The sequence below is a fragment of the Bos javanicus genome, chromosome 28, assembly GCF_032452875.1.
Source record: "Bos javanicus breed banteng chromosome 28, ARS-OSU_banteng_1.0, whole genome shotgun sequence".
Taxonomy (NCBI): domain Eukaryota; kingdom Metazoa; phylum Chordata; class Mammalia; order Artiodactyla; family Bovidae; genus Bos; species Bos javanicus.
The window spans coordinates 12,172,119-12,195,629 of record NC_083895.1 but is presented as its reverse complement, the minus strand read 5'-3'; the positions used below and the strand labels follow the sequence as shown (position 1 = coordinate 12,195,629).

General features: G+C 39.0%; 1 non-coding gene across 1 annotated transcript; it reads left to right on the top strand.

Annotated features, from left to right (window-relative positions):
* The first annotated feature begins 20,138 nt into the window (after positions 1–20,138).
* On the top strand, positions 20,139–20,302 carry LOC133240788 (U1 spliceosomal RNA). Its single transcript, XR_009734387.1, has one exon. It is a non-coding gene; the product is annotated as a U1 spliceosomal RNA (small nuclear RNA).
* The last annotated feature ends 3,209 nt before the right edge of the window (positions 20,303–23,511 follow it).

Here is a 23,511-nt window from a genome sequence, read left to right as displayed (position 1 = left end):
ATGAGAATTTACTTATTAGTCATTACCTAATGGTTTATTATTTGTTTTTGGTGTTGCTTGTAGACAAAGCAATTAGAAAACTGAATTTTCACGTGGATATTCTAACAAAGCGTGTCACTGATTGTCACTTTTAGTCCTTCAAATGTAAGCAATATTCTGGCAAAATAATATCTTTCTTAATATAGAATGACTAATATTTATAGACATGATGAATTATTATTTTACCTTGAATAATTTATACCAGAAAACTCAGATATTCAAAGACTGTTTTAAACTAAGGCCTACTTAAAAGAGATGTAGAGTTTTTCAATACCAATCATCTATATATATTTTTTCAAGTACAAATACATCTTCTAGAAGGTTTCACATTAATCTAAGTAATTGAGGTTGATTCCATATTTAAATTTACACCTTGCACCTGGCCTCATTCTAGTTCCACTTCCTAATCACTACACTGAAACAATATCTTTTCAAGATATTGACAATGCTGTGATATTTTGGTAATGGTGCTTTAGGGAGGATTCAGTGAAGGTAATTATTCTATCTTCATGAATTTACATCTTAGCATTTCAAGTTGATATGTTAGCATATAATCCTATAAATGTAATTAATTCAATAGCTCTACAATCAAAATTATTTTAGCAAAGGCTGAAGCTTTTTATTTTTTAACACCATTCTTAGAACTATTTTATCATTTTTTTCATCATGTATCTTTGCAATTAATGTTTAAATAAGGGCTCTTGATGAAAGTGAAAGAGGAGAGTGAAAAAGTTGGCTTAAAGCTCAACATTCAGAAAACGAAGATCATGGCATCTCATCCCATCAATTCATGGCACATAGATGGGGAAACAGTGGAAAAAGTGTCAGACTTTATTATTTTGGGCTCCAGAATCACTGCAGATGGTGATTGCAGCCATGAAATTAAAAGATGCTTACTGCTTGGAAGGAAAGTTATGACCAACCTGGATAGCATATTGAAAAGCAGACATTACTTTGCCAACAGAGGTCCGTCTAGTCAAGGCTATGGTTTTTCCAATGGTCATGTATGGATGTGAGAGTTGGAACTGTGAAGAAAGCTGAGTGCCGAAGAATTATGCTTTTAAACTGTGGTGTTGGAGAAGACTCTTGAGAATCTCTTGGACTGCAAGGAGATCCAACCAATCCATCCTAAAGGAGACCAGTCCTAGGTGTTCATTGGAAGGACTGATGCTGAGGCTAAAACTCCAGTACTTTGGCCACCTCATGTGAAGAGTTGACTCATTGGAAAAGACCCTGATGCTGGGAAGAATTGGGGGCAGGAGTAGAAGGGGACGACAGAGGATGAGATGGCTGGATGGCATCACCGACTCGATGCACATGAATTTGGGTGAACTCCAGGAGTTGGCGATGGACAGGGAGGCGTGGCGTGCTGCGATTCATGGAGTCGCAAAGAGTCAGACACGACTGAGCGACTGAACTGAACTGAACTGAAGGTCTCAATGCTGTCCTTAGATATTCATGCACAGAATTGACCGGATTATCTGGGGACAAAAATTGAACATTACTTCCTGAGGGAATTACACATGTTAATTGAGGGTAGATATTAGCCCTTGATAACTAACGAAAGTTATTCATGCTCATTGTACACATAATTTTATCATTGGCAAGTCTTTTATTACTGCATAGAAATAAAAAGACTGAGAAGCCCAATTTTCCAGTTTAAATATTCGTGTTTGGTTAAAATCTTCCATATAAAGTCATAGTTCTTAAATTCAATTATTATGTGGTTTCTTTTTTCTCTGCCTTACTCTCCTTAGTTATTTTTACCCTAGTAGGTATCAATGATGCTTTGACAAACATCTGATTTTCCTGGGTGGTATAAGAAAAGTCCACATTAACAAATTATGAAAAGAAAAAGAAGGGTGAATAAGTAATTTTTTTGCTAGATTAACGTGTTGATATTTAAAATTGTCTTGTATCAAAATCCTTTGGGATTCCATTGAGATCTGGGTATTCTATATACAGCATAAATTCACAATACCTGTTTGCAGCCCAGAACTAGGGAGTGTAAAGAATGTGTTTGTTTTTTTTTTAACACTATATTTTTTAAACAATTACAGATAATGTTAAGAAGGATAAAATATGTTTAAGGGCAGAGAATCTAGAGCCAAATTTAGTCATTAATACTAAGAGTCAGAAATTTTAAGACCTATGGTTTATTTTATTCATTCACCCTTGATTTTAGGACTGAAATGCTTCAACATCCTGTGATTTGATTAGCAGTCTGAGTTCACATCACTTCTCAAATTCACATGCTGTCTCAAAAAATAAAAGTTCCCTTCCCAAGGCACATCCACCTGATGACAGGAGCAGAGCACCCAGGAGCATGACAAGGCACTCACAAACCAGCTGTGGGACTCCCAGGGAGGGAGTGAGGGGGTGAGTAATCTGCTCCTATTCACTGTATTTATCCCCTGTTTTTCATTAGCTGTTGCTAAGCTGAACACATTCAGTATGTGTGGAAAAAGCTTTTATTAAACATGCTGAAATTGTTAAAAAGACTATTTTACTAGTAAAAAGTGAGTGTTATCAATAAGCAGTCACCTTCATGAATACCATAGTTGGTCATATTACTTCAATATCAGTAAGTAAATAAGATAAATACCATAAGTTTTCTTTGCCTCATTTCACTCAAATCGATGTTATAACTGTTGAATTCTCCAAATGAAAGAAATCTACTGTGATAAATATTAGTTTGCTTTATTTTATCTTTTTTTTACAAGCAAACCCAGCACTGTTTGCATTTGTCATAATCCTAAACTGTTCAAGGAGCAAGGAAATCATAACTGCATGATAATCCCTTTCTATTTCCTCCTTTACACAGCCCAACTATGGGCTGTTATGATGGCACCCAACAGGAATGGTGAGAATCACACTTGGGAGCACTTATTCAGTTTTTAAAAATCAACTCAATTTCAGTTTGAAGGAGAAACAGAGGGGCCCAACACAGTGATAGGAGGTCTAAGCTAGACTCGAGTAAATGTGTTCCTTTCAAACTGAATACAGGCTTCATATCTGTACACTGTGTGGTCTGAAATAGTAAAGCACCATCCGTTGGCGTTCAAGGTACTAACCAGCTAAATTAATGGCATTGTTTTTAAAAAGGAAAAGTGTCTATGCTTGATATGCCCTCTTTGGTCACTTTTGTATTAATAGGCTCTGAGAACCTTGTCTGACACAACCCATATCTGGAGCATCTGAGTGGTGTGGCCTCTAGGAAGTCTTCCATGACGTGGGGCATGCCTCTCAATGTAATGGCTAAGAGTAAAATGAGCTGAGTGTAGGAGCACTTTGGGAAGCATAAACCAGTTTCTTAATAAAAAAAGTGAAGCTTTTTAAAATCAGTATATTTATTGAAGTATGTATTTACAATATTAATTTCGGCTCTACCAAAAAGTGATTCAGTTATGCATGTATGCATTTTCATATATTCTTTTTCATTGTGGTTTATCATAGGATATTTAATGTAAATATGTATGTATTTTATAAATATAAATGTATAAATAAATTTAATGTATCATAGGATATTTAATGTAAATCAAATTATATTTAATGTAATATAAATGTGCTATACAGTAGGATCTTATTGTTTATCAATTCTATATATAAAACTGACATCTGCTAACACCAGCCTCTCACCCCATCCCTCTTGCAACCCCTCTTCCTTGGCAAATCACCAGTCTGTATTCTATGTCTGTGATTCTGTTTCTGTTTCATAGATTTTGCATACAGGTGATATCGTATTGTATTTGTCTTTTTTTTAAAGAAACTTTTCAGTGCAGCTTGGTATTTCCTTGCTTTAAGCATGTATCTGAAAGAGTCCAAAATGCAGTACTTGGATGCAATCTCAAAAACAACAGAATGATCTCTGTTCATTTCCAAGGCAAACCATTCAATATCACAGTAAGCCAAGTCTATGCTCTGACCAGTAATGCTGAAGAAGCTGAAGTTGAATGGCTCTATGAAGACCTTCTAGAACTAACACACAAAAATGATGTCCTTTTCATTATAGGGGACTGGAATGCAAAATTAGGAAGTCAAGAAACACCTGGAGTAACAGGTAAATTTGGCCTGGGAGTACAGAATGAAGCAGGGCAAAAGCTAATAGAGTTTTGCCAAGAGAACTCACTGGTCATAGCAAACACCCTCTTCCACCAACACAAGAGAAGACTTTACACATGGACATCACCATGGTCAATACCAAAATCAGATTGATTATATTCTTTGCAGCCAAAGATGGAGAAGCTCTATACAGTCAACAAAAGCAAGACCAGGAGCCGACTGTGACTCAGATCATGAACTCCTTATTGCAAAAATTCAGACTTAAATTGAAGAAAGTAGGGAAAACCACTAGACCATTCAGGTATGAAATCAAATCCCTTAAGATTATACAGTGGAAGTGGAGAAATAGATTTAAGGGACTAGATCTGATAGACAGAGTGCCTGAAGAACATGGACAGAGTTTTGTGACATTGTACAGGAGGCAGGGATCAAGACCATCCCCAAGAAAAAGAAATGCAAAAAGGCAAAGTGGTTGTCGAGGAGGTCTTACAAATAGCTGTGAAAAGAAGAGAAGTAAAAGGCAAAGGAGAAAAGGAAAGATATGCCCATTTGAATGCAGAGTTTCAAAAAATAGCAAGGAGAGATAAAGCCTTCTTCAGCGATCAATGCAAAGAAATAGATGAAAACAATAGAATGGGAAAGATTAGATATATCTTCAAGAAAATTAAAGATACCAAGGGAATGTTTCATGCAAAGATGGGCACAGTAAATGACAGAAATGATATGGACCTAATAGAAGCAGAAGGTATTAAGAAGAGGTGGTGAGAATACACAGAAGAACTGTACAAAAGAGATCTTCATGACCCAGAATATCGCGATGGTGTGATCACTCACCTAGAGTCAGCCATCCTGGAATTCAAAGTCAAGCGGGCCTTAGGAAGCATCACCATGAACAAAACTAGTGGAGGTGATGGAATTCCAGTTGTGTTATTTCAAAGCCTAAAAGATGATGCTGTGAAAGTGCTGCACTCAATACGCCAGCAAATTTGGAAAACTCAGCAGTGGCCACAGGACTGGAAAAGGTCAGTCTTCATTCCAGTCCCAAAGAAACAAATGCCAAAGAATGCTCAAACTACTGCACAACTGCACTCATCTCACACACTTGCAAAGTAATGCTCAAAATTCTCCAAGCCAGGCTTCAACAGTACATGAGCCATAAACTTCCAGATGTACAAGCTGGATTTAGAAAAGGCAGAGGAACCAGAGATCAAATTGCAAACATGTGTTGGATCATTGAAAAAGCAAGAGAGTTCCAGAAAAACATCTACTTCTCCTTTATTGACTATGCCAAAGCCTTTGACTGTGTGGATACAACAAACTGTGGAAAATTCTTCAAGAGTTGGGAATACCAGACCACCTGACCTGGCTGCTGAGACATCCCTATGCAGGTCAAGAAGTAACAGTTAGAACTGGACATGGAACTACAGACTGGTTCCTAATGGGGAAAGGAGTCCGTCAAGGCTATATATGGTCAGCTCAGAAGGCTGAGTGCTAAAGAATTGATGCTTTTGAACTGTGATGTTGGAGAAGACTCTTGAGAGTCCCTTGGACTGCAAGGAGATCAACCAGTCAATGGTACAGGAAATCAGTCCTGAATATTCATTGGAAGGACTGTTCCTGAAGCTGAAACTCCAGTACTTTGGCCACCTGTTGGGAGGAACTGACTCATTTGAAAAGACCTCGATGCTGGGAGAGACTGAAGGTGGGAGGAGAAGGGGACAACAGAGGATGAGATGGTTGGATGACATCACAGACTTGATGGACATGAATTGAGTAAGCCCCGGGAGTTGGTGATGGACAGGGAAGCCTGGGATGCTGCAGTCCATGGGGTGCAGTCCATGGGGTTACACGACTGAGCGACTGAACTGAAGCATGTATCCATTTAGTATGTTAAATATTTTGCTAAAAGTATTAAATAGAATGCACCCATTAATCAGGAGATCCTAGATATACCTCGATATATCTATATATATTGTTGTTGTTGTTCTGTCTCTCAGTCAGGTCTGACTCCTTGGGACCCCATGGACTCCAGCTCGCCAGGCTTCCCTGTCCTTCACCAACTCTTGGAGCTTGCTCAAATTCATGTCTGTTGAGTCAGTGATACCATCCCAATCATCTTGTCCTCTGTCATTCCTTTCTCTTCCTACCTTCAATCTTTCCCACTATTGGGGTCTTTTCCAAAGATTCGGCTCTTTGCATCAGGTGCCAAAATATTGGAGATTCAGCATTAGTTCTTCCAGTAAACATTCAGGATTGATTTCCTTTAGGATTGACTGATGTAATCTCCTTTCAGTCCAGGGACTCTCAAGAGACTTCTCCAATACCACAGTTTGAAAGTTTCAATTCTTCAGTGCTCAGCCTTCTTTATATTCCAATTCTCACATCCATACATGACTACTGAAAAAAAAAACGTAGTTTTGAGTATATGAATATTTATATTTATTATAATATATGTATGTGCTGTTCTTGGTCACTCAGTCATGTCCAACTCTGTGACCCCATAGACTGTAGCCCAACAGACTCCTCAGTTCATGGGGATTCTCCAGGCAAGAATGCTAGAGTGAATTATCATTCCCTCCTCCAGGGGATCTTCCCAACCCAGGGATCAAACCCAGGTCTCCCACATTGCAGGTGGATCCTTTACCATTTGAGCTACCAGGAAAGCCCAATATGTATACTGATATTTATTAATAAGCCAGAATACTGGAGTGGGTAGCCTTTCCCTTCTCCAGTGGATCTTTCCAACCCAGGGATTGAACCCAGGTCTCCCTCATTGCAGGTGGATTCTTTACCAGCTGAGCCACAAGAGAAACCCTTATTAATGGCCAGTTCTTGTATATATAGGATAATCTTAATTTTGTGCTATGTAGGTGACACCAATACCTAGATTTTGTTCAGTTCTGCACATCTATCTTTAACTTTAATTGCACATTTAATCAAGGAATTTCTATATTTGAAAATTGCGACAGTAGGAATGTGACTAGGACTGAAAAGCACCAAATTTACTTCCTTCATGGATGCAGAAAACATACAGAACAATAAAGTGGAGGTAATTTTTAAGTAGGTTATTTTTTAAATTAACACATTTCATCTTTGTTAATAGGAGAAAGTAAGTATGTAGTCAGATTTAGGACCTGAAACACTGATAGAATTCAACATTCACAAACTTGAAGTTAAGAGTTTAAGATTAACATTGTAAACCTAGAAATAAACATAAGTATTATCCCATAAATAAGACATTATATCATATGCCTTAAATTTTTAGATACTATTGTTTGTTAAAATTTTTTTAAATTTTAAAATGTAAAAATGCCCGCCTTAATGTTTATTAACTATAGCATATGATTGAGAAATAGAAATGTAACCAGCTAAGAAAATCTTTTAGGAACACTTATAGTTTTACTGAGATATAATTGACATATAGGGTTGTGTAAGTTTAACGTACACAAGGTGTGGATTTGTTACATTATTTTGCAAAATGATTAACTCCATAGAGTTATTTAATACCTCTATCACTTCACACAATTACTATTTCTCTTTTGTGGTGAGAACATTTAAGATTTCTCTTTGCAGCTTTCAAGTATATGTATCAGTATTATTAACTATAATCACCAAGGTGTACATTAGATTCCCTAGAACTTATTCATCTAACTGAAAGTTTGTACTATTTGATTAACATCTCCCCATATAGGAATACTTTATATCAAGTCCAGGAAAGGAAGATGGCTTTCCGGAATTCCTCATGGCAGGGCTTTAAGGTTCGGCTGTGGGAAATTTTCCAAATTTCAAATTGGAAACATCTACTGGATTATAGAAAAAGCAAGAGAATTCCAGAAAAACAACATCTACTTCTGCTTCATTGATTATGGTAAAGCCACTGGTTGTGTGGATCATAGCAAACTATGGAAAATTCTTAAAGAGATGGGAACCTGCCTCCTGAGAAGCGTGTATGCAGGTCAAGAAGCAACAGCTAGAACCAGACATGGAACGACAGACAGGTTCAAAACTGGAAAAGGAGTACATCCAGGTTGTATATTGTCTTATTTAACTTCTATGCAGAGTACATATATTGTCTTATTTAACTTCAATGCAGAGTACATCATGCGAAATAGCGGGCTGGATGACTCACAAGTTAGAACAAGAAACATTCAGAAAACTAAGATCATGGCATCTAGTTCCATCACTTCATGGCAAATATATGGGCAAACATTGGAAACAGTGACAGACTGTTTTCTTGAGCTCCAAAATCACTGCAGTGACTGTGGCCATGAAATTAAAAGATGCTTGCTCCTTGGAAGAAAAGCTATGACAAACCAAGACAGTGTATTAAAAAGCAGAGATGTTACTTTGCTGACAAAGGTCCATATAGTCAAAGCTATGGTTTTTCTAGTAGTCATGAACGAATGTGAGAGCTGGACCATAAAGAAGGCTGAGCACCAAAGAACAGATGCTTTCAAACTGTGGTGCTGGAGAAGACTCTGTAGAGTCCCTTGGACAACAAGGAGGTCAAACCAGTCAATCCTAAAGGAAATCAATCCTGAATATATATTGGAAGGACTGATGCTGAAGCTGAAACTCCAATACTTTGGTCACCTGTTGAGAAGAGCCAACTTGCTAGAAAAGACCCTGATGCTTGGAAGGAGGAGGAGAAGGGGACAACAGAGGGTGAGGTGGTTGAATGGCATCACCAACTCAATGGACATAAGTTTGAGCAAACTCAGGGAGATGGTGAAGGACAGGGAAGCCTGGCATGCTGCATGGTGTCACAAAGAGTTGAACACCACTGTGTGACTTAATACAGCAACAATGGGAAATTGGCACTGGAAAAATAAATAGAAGAGCAGGTCTCTAAATACCAGCCAAAGTTGAGTCCATCCAGAGACCACATCAGTTCAGTTCAGTTCAGTTGCTCTGTCGTGTATGACTGTTTGTGACCCCATGAATCACAGCACGCCAGGCCTCCCTGTTGATATGGAGTAAAACACTCTCCTGAGTAATATTTGAGGGAATCATGGAAAATAAGTGATGCTCAGTTCAGTTCAGTTCAGTCACTGAGTCGTGTCTGACTCTTTGCGACCCCATGAATCGCAGCATGCCAGGCCTCCCTGTCCATCACAAACTCCTGGAATTCACTCAAACTCATGTCCATCGAGTTGGTGATGCCATCCAGCCATCTCATTCTCTGTCATCCCCTTCTCCTCCTTTCCCCAATCCCTCCCAGCATCAAAGTCTTTTCCAATGAGTCAGTTCTTCACATGTGGTGGCCAAAGTATTGGAGTTTCAGCTTTAGCATCAGTCCTTCCAATGAAGGACTGATCTCCTTTAAAATGGACTGGTTGGATCTCCTTGCAGTCCAAGGGACTCTCAAGAGTCTTCTACAACATCACAGTTCAAAAGCATCAATTCTTTGGCACTCAGGTTTCTTCACAGTCCAACTCTCACATCCATACATGACTACTGGAAAAACCATAGCCTTGACTAGACGGACCTTTGTTGGCAAAGTAATTGGTGCTAGTGTTTCAGAAACTCACTCTGGACTAATGCAGTGAAAGTCCTGATACCTCATTGCATTTATCAGAGGGTCAATCCTTGGCCAGAATTTGGCATTTCTTTTCCTGAAACACATTAATTTAATTTTTGGCTTCAAAGAATCATCAGTTCCTCTAGTTTCCCTTCTAAGAGCATACCAACAGTGTGCCATGTTGGTTAAATGAGGACAAGTTGATACTGTTGATAAAATTTCTTCCAGGACCCTAATCTGTCATCTTTTGTCACTAGTATGTTAAGTGAACTTTAAAATCAAAGTATAGATTTATTCACTTGCTTTCACATCCATCTTTATGGATTTCTTTGCCAAACTACTACCTGAGAAGTTCTGGGTTAGCCTTTCTGCCCAGAAATAACTCCCTCGATTCTATACTTGACCATCAGGAAACTTATTTTTTAGTAAAAACAATGCTAGTTCATTTTTTCCTTCTGTTAAAAGAAGCCCATAGCATAGGGGTTTTGTTCATATGGTGACAGAATTTTAAAGAGTATGGAAAAGAGAGCAGTTTATAAAGTCCTTGAAATAACACCATTCATTTACTTTGCCTGGGTTTTGAAAGAACCTTGCTAAATTGAATTTTTCCATTTGTGCAAACTAGTTCTACTAATTCTATTTAATAACTCTTCTAGAATTGTTCTTATCTAGGAAAAGAATACAATGTATAGAAGTGGAACCCAGGAAAACTGGTCTTAGAAAGGCAAGGAGCTCAAAATGTTTTTCAGAAGCGAAATAGAAAACTAATGTAGTCAGCGCACCAGCATCAAAAACAAGCTTTATTGTTGTCCATAAAGCTGCTGGTTTGCAAGTTGGTCCCACACATGGAGGGTAAAGAGGGAAGAAAGAGGCTGAGCACTCCAGATGGGTAGGTGGAAGGTTTAATAAGCAAGGGAGCTTACATCTGTGGCTTGTTTTGTATGGCTACAGATGGGTAAATGGCTTCACCCCATCTACCAGAATTTTTAAAGTTTATTTAAAAGTTTTATAACCGTTCATAACTGAACTGAATTGCACATACCATCCACATGGCCATAACACCTCACTCTCTGAAAGCTGCGTCCTTGAGACAGCTCTGGCTATAAGAACAGTGGTCAGAACATTTATTCAAAGGATGGGGAGGAAATGAGGAACCTCTGATCACCTAGGTCCAGCTCATGGGTCAGCCGGTGCTCAGGTCCTCTCCATCAGCTCCTCCAAACAAGAGCAGATCTTAACGTTTATCTGCAACACCAGTTGGAATGGGGATTCAGTACATGCTTAGTGCGTGATTGTCAACAGTTAAGAGAGTAGACAAATAGTCATAGATTTTTAAATAATACCTCCCAGTGTTTTTAAAGTCATGAAGAAAAATGAAATTAGAACATTAAAACAGTGAGATGGCAAATGCTAACACCTAGTCTTTAGGAGGGGAAAATCAAAATCAGATAAAATGATCTTGTTCAGAAGAATAATTTAATTTGAAATGCTTGATGAGATCATTTCTATTATTCTTTATTCATGCCTGGATCTTTGTAGAAGGGAAGAACAAATAAGAGTTGCTTAAGTATAAATTTAGAATTATTTTCTGAAGGGGAGCAGAATAATATCACTGCCAAATATGCCTCTTTGGCATACTAATTCTTTTGAACTGAAATTACATGAGAAACAGCCAGCTCAACAAGGCACTTTACCCTCCTTTCTATGTTCTGAAAGCACAAAATAAATACTCCATGAAATTTATTTAAAATAAAATATTTATTTAAATTATTTTATTATAAATATTTATTTAAAATATCCCTGTACTGTGGGGATGGAAGGCATCCTTATAATCAGAGACAGGGAATTTAGGGTCAAGAAGGGTACACAAACAAACCTTGTTACTTCTTACTAATTTACTAACCCATGCCCAAACTCCTTTGTATTGCTGCTGCTGCTGCTGCTAAGTCGCTTCAGTTGTGTCCGACTCTGTGCAACCCCATAGACAGCAGCCTAGTTCTTCACAAATTTATTGTTTCCTTGTCTAAAATCTAAACTGTCTAAAATATTTTGCCCTGGAATTTCATATTTTTATTGGCTCCCATATGTACAGGGCTTCCCTTGTGGCTCAGCTGGTAAAAAATCTGCCTGCAATGCTGGAGACCTGGGTCCAATAGAAAAACTATAGCCTTGACTAGACGGACATTTGTTGGCAAAGTAACGTCTCTGCTTTTGAATATGCTATCTAGGTTGGTCATTACTTTCCTTCCAAGGAGTAAGCGTCTTTTAATTTCATGGCTGCAGTCACCATCTGCAGTGATTCTGGAGCCCAAAAAAATAAAGTCTGACACTGTTTCCACTGTTTCCCCATCTATTTCCCATGAATTGATGGGACGAGATGCCATGATCTTCGTTTTCTGAATGTTGAGCTTTAAGCCAACTTTTTCACTCTCCTCTTTCACTTTCATCAAGAGGCTTTTGAGTTCCTCTTCACTTTCTGCCATAAGGGTGGTGTCATCTGCATATCTGAGATTATTGATATTTGTTCCCAGCAGTCTTGATTCCAGCTTGTGCTTCTTCCAGCCCAGTGTTTCTCATGATGTACTCTGCATATAAGTTAAATAAGCAGGGTGACAATATGCAGCCTTCACGTACTCCTTTTCCAATTTGGAACCAGTGTGTTGTTCCATGTCCAGTTCTAACTGTTGCTTCCTGACCTGCATATAGGTTTCTCAAGAGGCAGGCCAGGTGGTCTGGTATTCCCATCTCTTTCAGAATTTTCCACAGTTTATTGTGATCCAGACAATCAAAGGCTTTGGCATAGTCAATAAAGCAGAAATAGATATTTTTCTGGAACTCTCTTGCTTTTTCGATGATCCAGAGGATGTTGCAATTTGATTATTTGCCTTCAGGACTTGGAAATTCCTCTCTGTCTCCATTTTCATTTTCCCATTTTTTCCTTTGTTATCCTGACATTTACCACATGCCCTTGAGCAGGAAACTGAACTAGATGATTTGGTGCCCTCATTCACTTCAGGTTCCCAAACAGCTAAGCCAGGTGATAAAACATTTGAAACTCTTGTTTTATCATTTATTGAGTGTGAAAATGCTTCTATTGGTTTGAAAAGGTCACATTTCTATCTCTGCATTCAATCTGTTTTCAGACATATTCCTATATTTACTCAAAAGAACTGCTCTCCTTTCCTCTTTCATTCAACAACTGTGTATTGAATTACTCATGTGTGCCAAGAATAGAAGGTGGTAAGAAAATCAGATACAGACCCCTACCGTCTTGGTGTCAGATACACCATTTTATCAAAATGTGGCTTCTGGTTCATCTCCTTACCTTCATTCTCACTCTAGGATCCCCATGACCCAGGGAAACAATCATGCTTAGATGATCTCTAAGTTGGAACAACTCTCTTAGATGATGTGTTGCCTTTATTCTAGCCTTTCTGAATTTCAAAGAATTATACAAATGAATTTAATTAACATGCTCACAAGTCACCACATTCTTATTATGACCAGAGGTGATATGATTTCTCTAGGATAAGGAGTACAGTGTAACATAATCTTTGATACCATGTGGCACTCACTTTTTTGCAGAAGGAAATCTCATTTCACAGTTCCCTTATGAGGCTTCCAATTTTTGTTTCATGAGGAATTATTATTAAGTATCTTTCAGAGTTTTTCAAGATAAACTTCAGTTTTCAAATTAACAATTTCTCTTAGAACACTGTGGCTTTGTTAAAAGTTTAGGTTGGTTGCTTTAAAATAGACTTACTCCTGTCAAAATGAGATAGTGAGAGGCGAGGAACAGCATTGAAGTGGGAAAGAGTGTACTTTATAGTGACATCTCCACAGTTTTTCAATGTTTTAGCTGAAATAATTAAATTGAGACTTGAGCCTACTCTAATATAAGCATATTTTTTATATAACTTACTAAATTATTTCAGTCCCAAAGGCCCTATTTCATGGTAGTGAATGCCTCCTGTGGTACTTGGATGGGAAAACAAAACTTTGAACCACATTGCTAATAAATAAAAGACTTTTCTCTCTCTGGTACACCAAGGGGAAAATATTAGAAAATGGGTCTTATGAGATAAGTACATTTAAAAGTTAACATGATATGGTGGAAATAAAACTGGCCCAAGAGACAAAACAATGGATAACAATGTCAGCTCAGCCACTAATAAGTTTTTGACCTTGGATAATTTGCTCAACTTCTTTGAGCACAGTTCCTAGTCTATAGAACTAGATTAGTAGGTAGATGAGTACCTCCCTCATGGAATTCTAAGAGTAAAGATAAGAAAAAAATATATAAGTACATAACAGAATGCCTGGCAAGTGGTTAGCCATTGGTAAATAAGTTTCTTCTCTCTTCTCTTTCCTTTGCTTGCTGGAAAACCCTGTGTGAGGCAGTGGAGAGCCTAGATTTCATTGATCACATCAGGAAGCTACAATCTGTATATGAAATAGACCACTGATACAGTAAGTAGGGAAGTTACTGCTTTTTTGGTGTGGTGTGGTGGCTGCCACAAAACCCACTGTGAGACCAAGGCCTCTTCACAGCACAAGTATGCTGTAGTAACTGTGCAGTATTATGCCATGGTTATCACACTATTAGGTTGTCGTTGAATGCTTTGAACCTTCTGAAACAGAGCAGGACCCTATGGGGTCCTCCCTGGTACAAGTCCTTTCTGTGTCCCCCATATCTTGTGTGTGTGAAACCACACTTCTCAGGTAGGACTCAAACTCAGCTAAAATGCAGAGTTGGGACTTGAACCCACTGTCTTTTAATTGAAAGTACTCACCTGGTGCCAGGACTTTCCACAGTTCAGGTTCTTTTGTCTCAATGCAGGAAGAATGCAGCGAGAGACAAAGTGGGAGGTGAAGAGTGAGTTTATTAGCATAGAATGCTTGTGAGAGGTACAAGTGGGCAGGCAGGAAAGCTCTGCCCTGAGAACTGAGAGGACTTTATAAGCAAAAGAAAAGTGGGGAGTGGAAGAATACCGCCTTCTTCCTCATTCTTGGCCAGATGTCAAGGCTTACATCAGTAGTTCCTCCTTTGACCATATGTGGTCTAACCAGGACTGTCCTGGCACTACTTAAATCATAATTCCCATGTGGCACAGGGATAAAGAATCCACCTGCGAATGCAGGACATGCGGGTTCGATCCCTGACTTGGGAAGATCCCCTGAAGAGGAAATGGCAACCTACACCAATATTCTTGCCTGGAAAATTCCATGTAAGAGGAGCCAAATTACATCAGTTTTTTGGTAATAGAATATAGTGATCATTACTCAGTCAGTTCAGTCACATTCTTTGCGACCCCATGGACTGCAGTACATAAGGCTTCCCTGTCCATAACCAACTCCCGGAGCTTGCTCAAACTCATGTCCATCGAGTTGGTGATGCGATCCAACCATCTCATCCTTTGTCATCCCCTTCTCTTCCTGCCTACAATCTTTCCCAGCATCAGGGACTTTTCTGATGAGTCAGTTCTTTGCATCAGGTGGCCGAACTATTGGAGTTTCAGCTTCAGCATCAGTCCTTCTAATGTATATTCATGACTGATTTCCATTAGGATTGACTGGTTGGATCTCCTTGCAGTCCAACGGACTCTCACGAGTCTTCTCCAACACCACAGTTCAAAAGCATCAGTTCTTCAGTGCTCAGCCTTCTTCACAGTCCAACTCTCACATCCATACATGACTACTGGAAAAACCATAGCTTTTACTAGATGGACATTTGTTGGCAAAGTAATGTCTCTGCTTTTTAATATGCTGTCTAGATTAGTCCTAGTTTTTCTTCCAAGGAGCAAGTGTCTTTTAATTTCATGGCTGCATTTACCATCTGCACTGATTTTGAAGTCCAAGAAAAAAAAATTATCTCACTATTTCCATTGTTTCCCCATCTATTTGCCATGAAGTGATGGAACCAGATGCCATGATCTTAGTTTTCTGAATGTTGAGTTTTAAGCCAACTTCTTCACTCTCCTCTTTGACTTTCATCAAGAGGCTCTTTAGTTCTTCTTCACTTTGTGCCATAAGGGTGGTATCATCTGCATATCCGAGGTTATTGGTATTTCTCCTGGCAATCTTGATACCAGCTTGTGCTTCATCCTGCCCAGCGTTTCACATGATGTACTCTGCATATAAGTTAAATAAGTAGAGTAACAATCTTAGTGTAAGAATTCTATGTTTTGAAAAATGATCATTTAAATTCTGTTTGTTTTCTATAGTTTTGCTTGTTTGCCCTTATTATTTATTAAAGATCTGTTTTGGAAATGTAAGCTTATGAGGATTATGATAAAAATAGAACCAGGAGATGGGTTTAGAATGAGCAGTGTACCCCTGGAGCTAAGTGTGATAGAAGGAGGAGTTATAATGAAAGAACCCCAGTTCTGGGGATACACGGGACTTCTAGAGCTTTGTTTACACTCAAAAGATTATCCTTAGGAAAGTTATATCTGCTAAAACTTTGAACTTTGTGAAATTACTTTAAAGGAAAATATTATCTATACTTTCTGCCCCAAATACTTCCCTATCACCTATCTATCCCTTGATAAGTTTTCAGAAATTCCAGTACTAATCACTTGTAGATGTTTTTCTGGAACTCTCTTGCTTTTTCCATGATCCAGCAGATGTTTGCAATTTGATCTCTGGTTCCTCTGCCTTTTCTAAAACCAGCTTGAATATCTGGAAATTTGTGCTTCATGTATTGCTGAAGCCTGGCTTGGAGAATTTTCAGCATTACTTTACTAATGTGTGAGATGAGTGCACCAATTGTGCCGTAGTTTGGGCATTCTTTGGCATTGCCATTCTTTGGGATTGGAATGAAAACTGACCTTGTCCAGTCCTGTGGCCACTGCTGAGTTTTCCAAATTTGCTGGCATATTGAGTGCAGCACTTTCACAGCATCATCTTTCAGGATTTGAAATAGCTCAACTGGAATTCCATCACCTCCACTAGCTTTGTTCATAGTGATGCTTTCTAAGGCCCACTTGACTTCACATTCCAGGATGTCTGGCTCTAGGTCAGTGATCACACCATCGTGATTATCTGGGTCGTGAAGATCTTTTTTGTATAGTTCTTCTGTGTATTCTTGCCATCTCTTCTTAATATCTTCTGCTTCTGTTAGGTCCATACCATTTCTGTCCTTTATCGAGCCCATCTTTGCATGAAATGTTCCTTTGGTATCTCTGATTTTCTTGAAGAGATCCCTAGTCTTTCCCATTCTGTTGTTTTCCTCTATTTCTTTGCATTGATCACTGAAGAAGGCTTTCTTATCTCTCCTTGCTATTCCTTGGAACTCTGCATTCAGATGATTATATCTTCCCTTTTCTCCTTTGGTTTTTGCTTCTCTTCTTTTCACAGCTATTTGTAAGGCCTCCTCAGACAGCCATTTTGCTTTTTTTGCATTTCTTTTTCTTGGGGATGGTCTTGATCCCTGTCTCCTGTACAATGTCACAAACCTCGGTCCATAGTTCATCAGTCACTCTATCAGATCTAGTCCCTTAAATCTATTTCTCACTTCCACTGTATAGTCATAAGGGATTTTATTTAGGTCATACCTGAATGGTCTAATGATTTTCCCGACTTTCTTCAATTTAATTCTGAATTTGGCAATAAGGAGCTCATGATCTGAGCCACAGTCAGCTCACAGTCTTGTTTTTGCTGATGTATAGAGCTTCTCCATCTTTGGCTGCAAAGAATATAATCAATCTGATTTCAGTGTTGACCATCTGGTGACGTCCATGTGTAGAGTCTTCTCTTGTTTTGTTGGAAGAGGGTGTTTGCTATGACCAGTGCACTCTCTTGGCAAAACTCTATTAGCCTTTGCCCTGCTTCCTTCCATACTCCAAGGCCAAATTTGCCTGTTACTCCAGGTGTTTCTTGACTTCCTATTTTTGCTTTCCAATCCCCTATAATGAAAAGGACATCTTTTTTGGGTGTTAGTTCTAAAAGGTCTTGTAGGTCTTCATAGAACCGTTCAACTTCAGCTTCTTCAGCATTACTGGTTGGGGCATAGGCTTGGATTACTGTGATATTGAATGGTTTGCCTTGGAAACGAACAGAGATCATTCTGTCGTTTTTGAGATTGCATCCAAGTATTGCATTTTGGACTCTTTTGTTCACCATGATGGCTATTCCATTTCTTCTAAAGGATTCCTGCCCACAGTAGTAGATAAAATGGTCATCTGAGTTAAATTCACCCATTCCAGTCCATTTTAATTCTCTGATTCCTAGAATATTGACGTTCACTCTTGCCATCTCCTGTTTGAACACTTCCAATTTGCCTTGATTCATGGACCTAGCATTCCAGGTTCCTATGCAATATTGCTCTTTACAGCATTGGTCCTTGCTTCTATCACCAGTCACATCCACATCTTGGTATTGTTTTTGCTGTGGCTCCATCCCTTCATTTTTTCTGGAGTTATTTCTCCACTGATCTCCAGGTGCATATTGGGCACTTACTGACCTGGGGAGTTCCTCTTTCAGTATCCTATCATTTTGCCTTTTCATACTGTTCATGGGGTTCTCAAGGCAAGAATACTGAAGTGGTTTGCCATTCCTTTCTTCAGTGGACCACATTCTGTCAGTGACCTGCCTCTTGAAAAACCTATATACAAGTCAGGAAGCAACAGTTAGAACTGGACATGGAACAACAAACTGGTTCCAAATAGGAAAAGGAATACGTCAAGGCTATATATTGTCACCCTGCTTATTTAACTTATATGCAGAGAACATCATGAGAAACGCTGGGCTGGAAGAAGCACAAGCTGGAATCAAGATTGCAGGGAGAAATGTCATCTCAGATATGCAGATGACACCACCCTTATGTCAGAAAGTGAAGAAAAACTAAAGAGCCTCTTGATGAAAGAGGAGAGTGAAAAGTTGGCCTAAAGCTCAACATTCAGAAAACTAAGATTGTGGCACCTGGTCCCATCACTTCATGGGAAATAGATGGGGAAACAGTGGAAACAGTTCAGACTTTATTTTGTTGGGCTCCAAAATCACTGTAGATGGTTCTTGGGGCATGAAATTAAAAGACGCTTACTCCTTGGAAGGAAAGTTATGACCAACCTAGATTGCATATTGAAAAGCAGAGACATTACTTTGCCAACAAAGGTCTGTCTAGTCAAGGCTATGGTTTTTCCAGTGGTCATGTATGGATGTGAGACTTGGACTGTGAAGAAGGCTGAGCGCCAAAGAATTGATGCTTTTGAACTGTGGTGTTGGAGAAGACTCTTGAGAGTCCCTTGGACTGCAAAGAGATCCAACCAGTCCATCCTAAAGGAGATCAGCCCTGGGTGTTCATTGGAAGGACTGATGTTGAAGCTAAAACTCCAATAATTTGGCCACCTGATGCGAAGAGCTAACTCATTTGAAAAGACTCTGATGCTGGGAAAGATTGAGGACAGGAGGAGAAGGGGATGACAGAGGATGAGATGGCTGGATGTCATCTCCGACTCTATGGACATGGGTTTGGGTGGACTCCAGGGGTTGGTGATGGACAGGGAGGCCTGGCATGCTGCAGTTCATGGGGTTGCAGAGTCAGACACGACTGAGCAACTGAACTGAACTGAACTCAGATGACAATTATATCTACTACTGTATCCCTTAGAAGAAATGGAGAATCCCTTAGAAGAATTGGAGTAGTCATCATAATCAACAAAAGAGTCTAAAATGCAGTACTTAGATGCAATCTAAAAAATGCTCAAGAATGCTCTCTGTTTGATTCCAAGGCAAATATTCAGTATCACAGTAATCCAAGTCTGTGCCCTGACTAGTAAAGCTGAAGAAGCTGAAGTTGAACGGTTCTATGAAGACCTACAAGACCTTCTAAAACTAAAACCCCAAAAAGATGTCCTTTTCATCATAGGGGACTGGAGTGAAAAAGTAGGAAGTCAAGATATACCTTGAGTAACAGGCAAGTTTGGTCTTGGAGTACAAAATGAAGCAGGGGAAAGGGTAGCAGAGTTTAGCCAAGAGAATGCACTGGTCATAGCAAACACGCTCTTCCAACAACACAAGAAAGACTCTACACAAGGACATCAACATGGTCAATACCAAAATCAGATTGATTATATTCTTTGCAGCCAAAGATGGAGAAGCTCTATACAGCCAGCAAACACAAGACTGAGAGTTGACCATGGCCCAGATCATGAACTTCTTATTGCAAAATTCAGAATTAAGTTGAAGAAAGTAGGGGAAACCACTAGACCATTCAGGTATGAAATCAAATCCCTTATGATTATACAGCGGAAGTGAGAAATAGATTTAAGGGACTAGATCTGATAGACAGAGTGCCTGAAGAACATGGACAGAGTTTTGTGACATTGTACAGAAGGCAGGGATCAAGACCATCCCCAAGAAAAAGAAATGCAAAAAGGCAAAGTGGTTGTCTGAGGAGGCCTTACAAATAGCTGAGAAAAGAAGAGAAGGGAAATGCAAAGGAGAAAAGGAGAGATATACCCATTTGAATGCAGAAATCCAGAGAATAGAAAGGAGAGATAAGAAAGCCTTCTTCATACTTACCTGGCAGGGGAGATACCATGATCACGAAGGTGGTTTTCCCAGGGCGAGGCTTATCCATTGCACTCCGGATGTGCTGACCCCTGCGATTTCCCCAAATGTGAGAAACTCGACTGCATAATTTGTGGTAGTGGGGGACTGCGTTCGCGCTTTCCCCTGGCTAAAGAAAAAAAAAAAAAAAGAAAGCCTTCTTCAGTGATCAATGCAGAGAAATAGATGAAAACAATAGAATGGAAGATGAGATGTCTTCAAGAGAATTAGAGATACCAAGAAAACGTTTCATGCAAAGATGGGCACAGTAAATTACAGAAATGGTATGGACCTAACAGAAGCAGTAGATATTAAGAAGAGGTGAAAAGAATACACAGAAGAACTGTACAAAAAAGATCTTCATGACCAAGATAATCAAGATGGTTTGATCACTCACCTAGAGCCAGACATCCTGGAATGCAAAGAAGACAAATGAGCCTTAGGAACCATCACTACGAATAAAGCTAGTGGAGGTGATGGAATTCCAGTTGAGCTATTTCAAATCCTAAAAGATGATGCTGTGAAAGTCTGTAGTCAATATGCCAGCAAATTTGGAAAACTCAGCAGTGGCCACAGGACTGGAAAAGGTCACTTTTTCATTCCAATCCCAAAGAAAGGCAATGCCAAAGAATGGTCAAACTACCACACAATTGCATTCATCTGACATGCTAGCAAAGAAATGCTCAAAATTCTCCAAGCCAGGCTTCAACGGTACATGACTTGTGAACTTCCAGATGTTCAAACTGGATTTAGAAAAGGCAGAGGAACCAGAGATCAAGTTGCCAACATCAGTTGGATCATTATAAAAGCAAGCGAGTTCCAGAAAAACATTTACTTCTGCTTTATTGACTATGCCAGAGCCTTTAACTGTGTGGATCACAACAAACTGGAAAATTCTTCAAGAGATGGGAATACCAGACCACCTGACCTGCTTCCTGAGAAATCAGTGTGCAAGTCAAGAAGCAATGGTTAAACCTATAAAACACTGGTGAAAGAAATCAAAGAGGACACTAATAGATGGAGAAATATACCATGTTCATGGATTGGAAGAATCAATACAGTGAAAATGAGTATAGTACCCAAAGCAATTTAAAGATTCAATGCAATCCCTATCAAGCTACCAACAGTATTCTTCACAGAGCTAGAACAAATAATTTCACAATTTGTATGGAAATACAAAAAACCTTGAATAGCCAAAGCAATCTTGAGAAAGAGAACAGAACTGGAGGAATCAACTTGCCTGACTTCAGGCTGTACTACAAAGCCACAGTCATCAAGACAGTATGGTACTGGCACAAAGACAGAAATATAGATCAATGGAACAAAATAGAAAGCCCAGAGATAAATCCACGCACATATGGACACCTTATCTTTGACAAAGGAGGCAAGAATATACAATGGAGAAAAGACAATCTCTTAACAAGTGATGCTGGGAAAACTGGTCAACCACTTGTAAAAGAATGAAACTAGAACACTTTCTAACACCATACACAAAAATAAACTCAAAATGGATTAAAGATCTAAATGTAAGACCAGAAATATAAAACTCCTAGAGGAGAACATAGGCAAAACACTCTCTGACATACATCACAGCAGGATCCTCTATGACCTACCTCCCAGAATATTGGAAATAAAAGCAAAAATAAACAAATGGGACCTTATTAAACTTAAAAGCTTCTGCACAACAAAGGAAACTCTAAGCAAGGTGAAAAGACAGCCTTCAGAATGGGAGAAAATAATAGCAAATGAAGCAACTAACAAACAACTAATCTCAAAAATGTACAAGCAACTCCTACAGCTCAATTCCAGAAAAATAAATGCTCAATCAAAAATGAGCCAAATAACTAAATAGACATTTCTCCAAAGAAGACATACAGACGGCTAGCAAACACATGAAAAGATGCTCAACATCACTCATTATCAGAGAAATGCAAATCAAAACCACTATCAGGTACCATTTCATGCCAGTCAGAATGGCTGCGATCCAAAAGTCTACAGGCAGTAAATGCTGGAGAGGGTGTGGAGAGAAGGGAACCCTCTTACACTGTTGGTGGGAATGCAAACTAGTACAGCCACTATGGAAAACAGTGTGGAGATTCCTTAAAAAACTGGAAATAGAACTGCCTTATGACCCAGCAATCCCACTGCTGGGCATACACACGGAAGAAACCAGAATTGAAAGAGACATGTGTACCCCAATGTTCATCGCAGCACTGTTTTTAATAGCAGGACATGGAAGCAACCTAGATGTCCATCAGCAGATGAATGGATAAGAAAGCAGTGGTACATATACACAATGGAGTATTACTCAGCCATTAAAAAGAATGCATTTGAATCAGTTCTAATGAGGTGGATGAAACTGGAGCCTATTATACAGAGTGAAGTAAGCCAGAAAGAAAAACACCAGTACAGTATACTAACGCATATGTATGGAATTTAGAAAGATGGTAACAATAACCCTGTATACGAGACAGAAAAAGAGTCACTGATGTAAAGAACAGTCTTTTGGACTCTGTGGGAGAGGGCGAGGGTGGGATGATTTGGGAGAATGGCATTGAAACATGTATAAAATCATATATGAAATGAGTCGCCAGTCCAGGTTCAATGCACGATACTGGATGCTTGGGGCTGGTGCACTGGGACAACCCAGAGGGATGGTATGGGGAGGGAAGAGGGAGGAGGGTTCAGGATGGGGAACACGTGTATACCTGTGGTGGATTCATTTTGATATTTGGCAAAACCAATACAATATTGTAAAGTTAAAAAATAAAATTTAAAAAAATAATAATAATTTTAAAAAAATGTATAAAGAATAATACAGCAAACTTTGACTCAGGGCACAGACCTTCAGGGGTCCCAGTTTTAATTTGGGGTCTCAGTTCCTTCTTCACATCTTGCTTCACCCCCCCCCCATCCACCCACCTTCATACCCAAGCTTCAAAGCATCAGACTGTCAAATGCCCTGAGTAGGTGAAGATTTGGCATCAGCTTCGCACTCTGCTTTCTCTGAGAATTCAAATGAGCCATAAATATAAAAGATATGTGAAGTATTTCATTCAGTACTGTATGTGTTTTAGTGGGAAAATTTTCAGGATATCTAGTCCCTTTATTATTTTTTAAACTAAACTATACTCACTGTTATGAGTTTAAAATTTTTGTTAATTTCATTTTATTTCTATATTTGTGTCTGTCTGCATTAAGATATGAATGTAAATAAAGACAAAATGACCACTAAAAAAAAAAAAAAAAAGCAATGGTTAGAACTAGACATGGAACTATACAGACTGGTTCCTAATCGGGAAAGGAGTACGTCAAGGCTGTATATTGTTACCCTGCTT